Below are 8,422 nucleotides of genomic sequence, written 5' to 3'. Positions count from 1 at the left end.
GGTTGGAGGTATATCTTCAGAGTAGATTTCAGAAATGGGATTGAGTCCAAAGATAAGTGTATATGTAGCTTAATTAGATTTTGTCAATTTTCTTTCTTAAAGACTTATCCCAATCATTTTCGTCTTTCAATTTTAAGTGCGATATAATTCATGAATATTTTCTTCCAGTTTGTCCGTAGTCTTTTTACTTTTGATTTCATTCATGGTCATGAACATTTAAAAAACATTTAAAGTCAAATTAAAAATAAAAAGAATACTATGACAATTTTCAAACAGAAATAACTAAATCTTCTGTAAATGTTCATCTTGCAGACTCTCTAGGTATGGGTGGAGATTAGGAATAATTAATAAAAAGTTATTTATTTATTGAAATATTTAAGAATATATGGTAATTAGGAATACCATCAGACTATAACAGGGGCACTAGAATGTATGAGGATATGTTTCCCAGATGTACCACTAATAGACAGCATGACTTTGATAACTCTTTCCCACCCTGAGGCTCTAAACTGGATCTGAATTTGAACACCAAGTTTCCTTCTCACTATAAGTTTCAGTCACTTTGGGGGACCACAGTACCACAAGATAGAGAAGATGCAATCTGGCCAATGACCAAAACCACACTTAACATCAAAATATCATTTCAGCAGGCTGATTACCCTCCTTTCCAGCAGAGCCCTTCTTTCATTTCTCAAACTTTATCTCTCTGGATTTCCCATTCACTTGTGCATCCTAAACCCTGTGCTTTTACTTGTACCTTCCCCACAACCAGTATATGGTCTATCCTTCTTTAAGAAACAGCTGTAATCCCACATAACCCAGGAAATATGTATACTAAGATATTAAATGCAACTCTTCTGCTTCTCAGAATTTCTGCAGAGGCTTTAAAAGTCAATGTCATAATGTGGTTTCCCCAGAAAGCAGAACAGCAGGCTAAGGACTTATGTGGTTGTTCTTTATTAGGAGCTGGAGTAAGGAAGAGGACAGTGAAGCAGGAAAGGAGAAAGAGCCCGTACAAGGATACATGATGGAGCTGGCCATTGCTAAATGCAACCGATTGCTTCATCTTCTAAGTTGTATAACTGCATTTCAGGAAAGTCTGTCTGTACTAAGGGGGAAAGAGGAAGAATGGGAAAATAACTTATTCGCTATCTCCCACTGAGTTCTGCCTCATAAGGCAACAAACCCCTGCACTTTAGGTTGCACATGTATGAGTGTTGATGTGGTTCCATGGTTTCCCATGCCTCCACAAAGATAAGGAAGGGCCACCGCTTGGCTGAAATCTATGCTGAGGCAGTGGTTGCCTGCTTCTGCATCAAGTTCCTTGGAACCTATGCAGCCCTGGTTGCTGCAGTGTGTTGGTATAGAAACAGCTGAGGCTGAGAAGATCTGAAGTGTATAAGAGGTGTGTGGTGCCACTGAGAACAAAACAAGAGGTGCCAAATGACTCTGCCTTCTAAACCAAAGTGCTAGACAACAGGACATACTAAGGGATTTTGAAATCAGCTCTGCCAAAGCTGGCCCACTACTTATTTTTAAACTACATAGGAGAACTTGAAAAATTCAATGGGAAAGATAAAATAATTGAGACTTTCTTTGGAGAATTTTGAACAATTATTTGTTTAAAATTAATTGTGTTATTAATTCTGTGTTATTTTTCATTCCACCCCACCCCACAATCCATCCCACCACAGGGACTAGGAGAGGTTACACCCCCTCACCTCCAGCTAAGTGAAAAGGGCTTGACATACTATGCATAGTGTTTGAAGGACTTGGGAAATAGTCTCTGACTCATTCCAGAGTGTTCTGAAGATGTGAGGCTATGACTGAAGTTGTCCCTCTATAAGGGCAGATCAAAAAGAGGGAGGGCAGCATGGAGCATTGGTTGCTTTGCCACTTAAGGCAGAGCAAGGGGTCTAATCTCCCACGGACCAGATGTGGTCTCCATGGAAGGAGACCAGACGGTTGAAAGGCACTCTTCCCAGAAATCTCTCTGGAGAGTATGTGTGACTCCAGCCTGGAGTGGTCCCTGTAAGCTAGGAAGCAGTGGGGGGGAAATCATTCACTACTGTCAGGACGGAGAGTTCTAAAAGAGACATCCCCACGTGGGCCGTCCTCCTAAATAAATAGATAGATAGATAGATAGATAGATAGATAGATAGATAGATAGATAGATAGATAAGACATCCCACACCAGGGTGAGTATGGAAAGATGAATGGAAATGAACTAGCTCATATGCATTCACCAGGCCAGATTACAACTCTCTCCATCTAGTAAAACCTCTTTTCACCTCTTTTCTTTCTCTGGTTCCAACTTTGGATAGCATCAAATGGCAGTTAGCAAGTGGTAGGGGAGAAAAACAGGACATAAACCTACTGTACCCTCTACTGCAGATTTTTGTTGTTGGTGGTTTGGAGGGATTTGGGTTTCTTTTTGTCGGTTTGTTTGTTTGTTTGTTTTTTGCCTGAGACAGGCAAGAATGGTGGTGGAAGAAAGAACCTAAGTTAGATAAAAGATGGAACTATTTGCTGGATGAAAATTTTTAATTGCTGAGGTGGGTTCTTACGATGAAAAGGAGCCAGAAGGGCTACCATAGCTGCCCAAGATTTAGACAAAAAGTGGAGAAAAAAAGAAGAGTCCAGAGCACAGGTTCTAAAAGGGGAGTAGGATAAAATACACACACACACACACACACACACATACACACACACACATATGTGTGTGTATATATATATATATGTGTGTGTGTGTGTGTGTCTATATACATATATATATAGACACACACACGCACACACACGTACACACACCAGGGGTGCCTAAAAATTTTTACAACTGGACACCTCGGTCAATGTTGCTCAAGCAGTAGTTCTCCGTAATCAGAAGTATCTCGATGCTGATGGTAACCACTTTGAGCACCTCTTGTAATTGCAGAAGTCAAACGTGACTTGTATTCATCTTTTGTTATTGATATACATTGAGTATTACAATTTTAATAGTTTTTCCCTTTCTTAAAATGTGTATACTTTTTTTGGCACCCTCTGTTTATAAATATATAAAACATATATATATATATATATATATATATGTAAATATATATTATTATATATGTAAATAAATATATATGTAAATATATATATATATATATATATATATATATATATATATATATATATATATGCATGCATGTATAGTTGCCTGCTTGCCCTCTGTATAGCCAAGCTTATTCAATAACATGTTTAGATCACACTGACTCATCTTGGTCTTGCTTTATCCTGGCTCTGGGCGTTCACATACCATTCATCCTCTTTCACTATTAATCTTTTCTGTGTCTCTGCACTTTGTCTCCATTTTACCTTTCAACTGGATTACATATTTCTTAAGGGTTCTTATATCTCACTTCCCACAGCATCTTTCCAAAGTATATTGCCATGCTTTCATCAGTGACTGTGGGGTAAGGAGGAACTATGGCTGGGCCATCACTGCTGAGGCCATCCAAACATTTATTTTCTTTGTTACAGAAAGCTCTCCACCTTCCTGCCGTCAATACCATGGCCCAGAGATTCTCCATTGGTAAACCTTGTTAAAAGCTTATGAGAACCAGGTAGTATTAAAGAAAGAAACTCAGTAATTATTTTTCTACTGAAATATGATGGCTACAATTACTATAGGACGTATTTTATATTATCAAGTAAATATAACATAATGCCCCCCAGTTAACATTCATTGAGATGATTTATGTGCCAGGAATCACACTAAATGCTGTACATGCATTATCTCATTTAACCCTAAGAGCAAGCCTTTGCTGTGGATATAATTTTCCCCTCATTTCAGTGATGAGGCTCAAAGAGGTTTAGAGAGTTGTCAATGGCCAAATATCCAGAAGAATAACAAAGATGTCAGTTTGAGTCCAGAGACTGAGATCTTAACCACTAGGTTCTACTGTTTCTCAGTGGCAATAAATTTTAAAGAGAGCAGAAGTTGGTGAAAACAGAAATGAGGTTTATGTTTTCCACCATGAATCAGAGGTCTGCTCTGAAATACAACAAAACTAAAAGTTTCTTGACACCGTGGACTATATGTTACCAACCCATGAGTAATTTAACCTAAAGTTAAGAAAAATTTTCCAGGAATGAAGGAGAGCTTGAGGTCACTTGTAAGATGAAGGAGAAACAACCTACAGGCCCTACTCATCCCTGCTTTACTGGGGATTTCATTTGCTTTCTTTCATTTCGTTTGCTCTACTGGAGATTTCATTTGCATTTCCAAAAGTGGAAAGAATCTTTACCCTCACTTAATTAATGAAGAAACAAACAAAAGTATTAATAGACTGTAGCAAAGTTCACAACCTCAGGTTCGAGAGCTGCCAAGTTTCTAATGTCTGGCCTTTCAGAACACTGGGCAAGAAATCGCCACCTCTCTCTGTGACATAATCGTATAAAAACACATGCAAAATTAAATGATTGTCTAATTTAACTAAGCATAAAAGACACTCTGTGACCTTTAGAATACTGCAGAAGGCTTCCTTAAACACATTCGCCATTCAATTAATTCAGGATGTGTTTACGGGGCCTCCACAGTGAGTGAGGCATTGCAACTCTGATGTTGAGAGAAGGTAAACACAGAATAGAAGAAAGTTGTTCAGAGCAAAGCTTTGCAGGATGCTCTAATCTATTTCATGTTGACTTAGTAATCACACAGCATCACTGTACTTACGAATTTATTAAGATTTTTATATACGTATGCTGTTATGTCGGAATATATGAAGTGATGTAAACAGAAACTGACCCTTCCCTCAAGGGACTTTCAACTTAGGTCATGTAATTCCTACCTCTCTAGTTTAAAACAAATATTAAAAACACTTAAATTGGATGAATTTCTTTGCATACTCATTACTCAATTATATCTTGCCACTGGATTACTGCAAAACAGCTTTAACTGAACCTACCATGACAGAGTATAGCACATAAAATGCTCTCAAAATTTATGTTTTAAGTATAAATGTGGCTTGCTTGCTTTAAATATTTTATTGTCTCCTATAAAATATTGCAGAGTAATTTTAAAATATATATATATGTCTTTGAGTAAAAGTATATATGTTATATAAAATATTATTGAATTAAGACTAAGACAATTTTATTATAATATGATATTTCTAAGATTTTTCCTGTAACATCTAAACCTATCAACTTCTTTCTAATCAGCTTCCTTTTATGAGAAACTGACAGATATTGAAAATTTAGTATATAAGGGATATTTAAATCTGCATTTCTGATAAATTTATGTTTTAAATTTAAAATATGAAGTAGTTAGAAACACAAATTGCTCAGTTAAGAAAGTGGATGTTCTTTCAAGTTCCTTTATAAAAGAAGACAAGTAATTATTTCTGGAGAGTTTAAACTAAAGTTAACTTCATTAAAGGCCAAAGACATACTTCATAATACCTACTATGATTGTTTTCTCTAATGTATTAAAATATATATATATCCTGAAGAAAGGAAGTATGTCAGGAGCATGGAAAGGGACAGAAAACTTGGCAGAGAGAGAATGCACGGCTCGCTGGAACAGTTTTGAGGAACATGTGGGTTGCAGACAGGGAGGTAACTTATGGTGGTTGTTTCATATATAAAGACAGCATCAGAGAAAGGTGACATGTATAGAGGTGATACCAAGCAAGTTTCAAAAAATACTCGATGTGTTTTCTGTCCAAAATAGGGCTCTTGAAAGTCGAGAATTTTTTATTTTCATTGTTATCAAGCCACATGCTACCAATAAAATACTCATCAGAATTTATAAATAAATTCAGCAAATGTCACCATCTGAAATTGAGGCAAATAATTATCGACATAAATTGGATAAGCTTTGTCATCTGCAGAAGTAACTCATCTTCAGCATATTGCTGATGAGAACAGGGGATTCCCCATTTCTAATCATTAAGGTTCCAGGGTATTATCCATAACTCATCAAGGTGACCATGTTAGAAAGACATGACTCAAATGTTAAAGAAAGCCACAATCTTTATAACATTTTTGACATGAATGAACACTACTTTCAATAACAAACAAAATGGATAATTTGATACTAAGAATTTTTCCTGTGTTTTTAGAGAAAGTGGGCTCTTGACATTTATTTGATCAATGCTGGTTCTTTAAACAGGAATATTTTAGAAATGAGAAAATTCCAAGTAGACTTCTATCTCTACTACTCCAATGACAATTCTCTTGTTTTAGTCACCAATGAGCTCAATCGTGCCAAATCAATTACATGTCCTAACCTGACTTGAACTCTCTTCATTGTTTTACTTCCTCCCTCTCAAGGCATTGCATTCTCTTTTCTGATAGTGTCACACGTCCCTCTCCAGAATTCCCTGAGGTTTGAACTTTGTCATCTTTTTTTTTTTCTCTATCAAGATATTCTTTCTAGGTGATCTCATTCAGACCCATGGTTTTAAATACCGTCTATACTCAGATGACAGTCAAAATGGTAACTTTAGTCCTGAATTAAAGATTTATACATCCAACTTCTCTTTGTCACTTAGATGGGTAATACGTATCTCAAAGTTAACATGACTGAGAGCAAACATTTCATGCCCCAATCAGCTTTATTTTAGCAAATGGAATTCTCATTTGTCCAGGATGGAAAGTCATAAACTAAAGCATAGCCTTGATTTCCCTCCATCTCACACAGGCACGGTCTGTTAATCTAATTCCAAAGCATATCCTTAATCTGTTTGTTTCCTTCACTGGGACTCCTGAGTCAGCCTCATAATTGATCCCTATTTTCCTTCTGCATCCCACCGATTCTTTCCTGAGATCTTTAACAGTTAACATCTCTTCCCTATTTCACTCTTTACTGCCTCCCCATTATAGTCAGGATGAAAACCTAGGATATTGGGCCCTAGCCCAGCAAAATTCCAAGATGTTATCTTATTCTCTCCCTTCACACACTAAACTGCAGTCACACTGGTCTTTGCTGTTTTCAAACACATCCACTCATTCCTGATGTCGGGATTTTGTCGAGGACTTGCTGTCCTCTCTCTCAGTAGCAATCTGTCCCCAGATGCTCGTATGTCCAACTTCTCTGTGTTGTTTGGATCTCATCTCCAATGCTACTTCCTCCAAAAGGCCTTTCCTGACCACCTAGCCTGAAGTAGTCTTTCCCCCACCTGAGTCTCTCTTATCACATTACCATGTTTCATTGGCTGCGCAATATCTATTACAATCTGAAGTCATCTTGTTCATTTATTTAATTTCTTATTTTCCATCTCTCTGTCTGTATCGCATACTCCAGAAGAGTAAGGCCCTTTTCTATCTCATACACAGTTGTGTCTCTCTCTTGGAATAGAATCTGACATATAGTATGAAAGCTTTAGTAAATAGTTTTACTTAATTAGTTAACTATCTGGAAAGATAGATACATAAATAGATAGATAGATTTTATATATATATATATATATATACACACACATAATATATATATATATATATATAATAGTATATATTAGATATACGAGATATAAATGTATGCTCTCTAGAGAGCATACATTAATATATATATATATTATATATACTATCCTCCCACATCCTACAGGGAGATATTTTTCAGTATGTGTATATTGAATATATATATATATCTCCAATTTAAAGAGGAGAACACCAAAATCAGAGCAGTTTTGAGTTTCAAAGTTTGCTTGTAAATATGTGTTGAGAGCTAAACTTGTGTTTTAAAAAAAAAAGATTAAAAAATAAAAATAAATAAATAAAAGATTATTATTCTACAACTAGACAGTTTTATTTCGATTTAATATTAACTTTGTAGAAGTTAATTTATGTGGCTAAGTCCCGCAGAGTCTCGTAGTCTCCAAATGTTCAAATAACTGCATTTCTGGACCTGCAAAGGTGAGTCTAGATTCTAGATGTTTGGCAACTCCACTTAGAAACTGGTATTCTGAGAGACCTGATCTCAATAGTTAGCCAGGCCCCCGCAATCAATGTTACAAAATTTCACTCACTTTACCTCTTATTCCCTCCGTAGCACAGAAATCATAACTAATCCAGTCTGGACAATGAAAATCAACCTGAACAAGTGAGAGACCTCTAAACCTCAATACAAATAAGTTTAACTCTTTTGCAGCAGAGAACAGCAATATGTCCTATCAGTGGTCCTTTAAGGAGTGGTAAAGATTCAAAGGTAGATATGTCTTCATTCCTGTGTTGCTTTCCTCTTTAGAAAGTCTCTAAGTCAGTTTAGATGGCAGGGGAGCTAATCAAGAAGGGCCTTACTTGTTAGTATGCCAAGTACAGTTTATTTGAGAGCTGTAGGTTCTGAAAAACTGCTGGGAAGGAAGGGTAGTATTTACATATTTAAGCCCCTGGAATCAGTAATTCCTTCATTTAAATATATCTTTTATAATATCTAATAGAG

The sequence above is a fragment of the Rhinolophus ferrumequinum genome, chromosome 10, assembly GCF_004115265.2.
Source record: "Rhinolophus ferrumequinum isolate MPI-CBG mRhiFer1 chromosome 10, mRhiFer1_v1.p, whole genome shotgun sequence".
NCBI lineage: Eukaryota > Metazoa > Chordata > Mammalia > Chiroptera > Rhinolophidae > Rhinolophus > Rhinolophus ferrumequinum.
The sequence above is the reverse complement of the archived record's forward strand: the minus strand, read 5'-3'. Positions refer to the sequence as shown.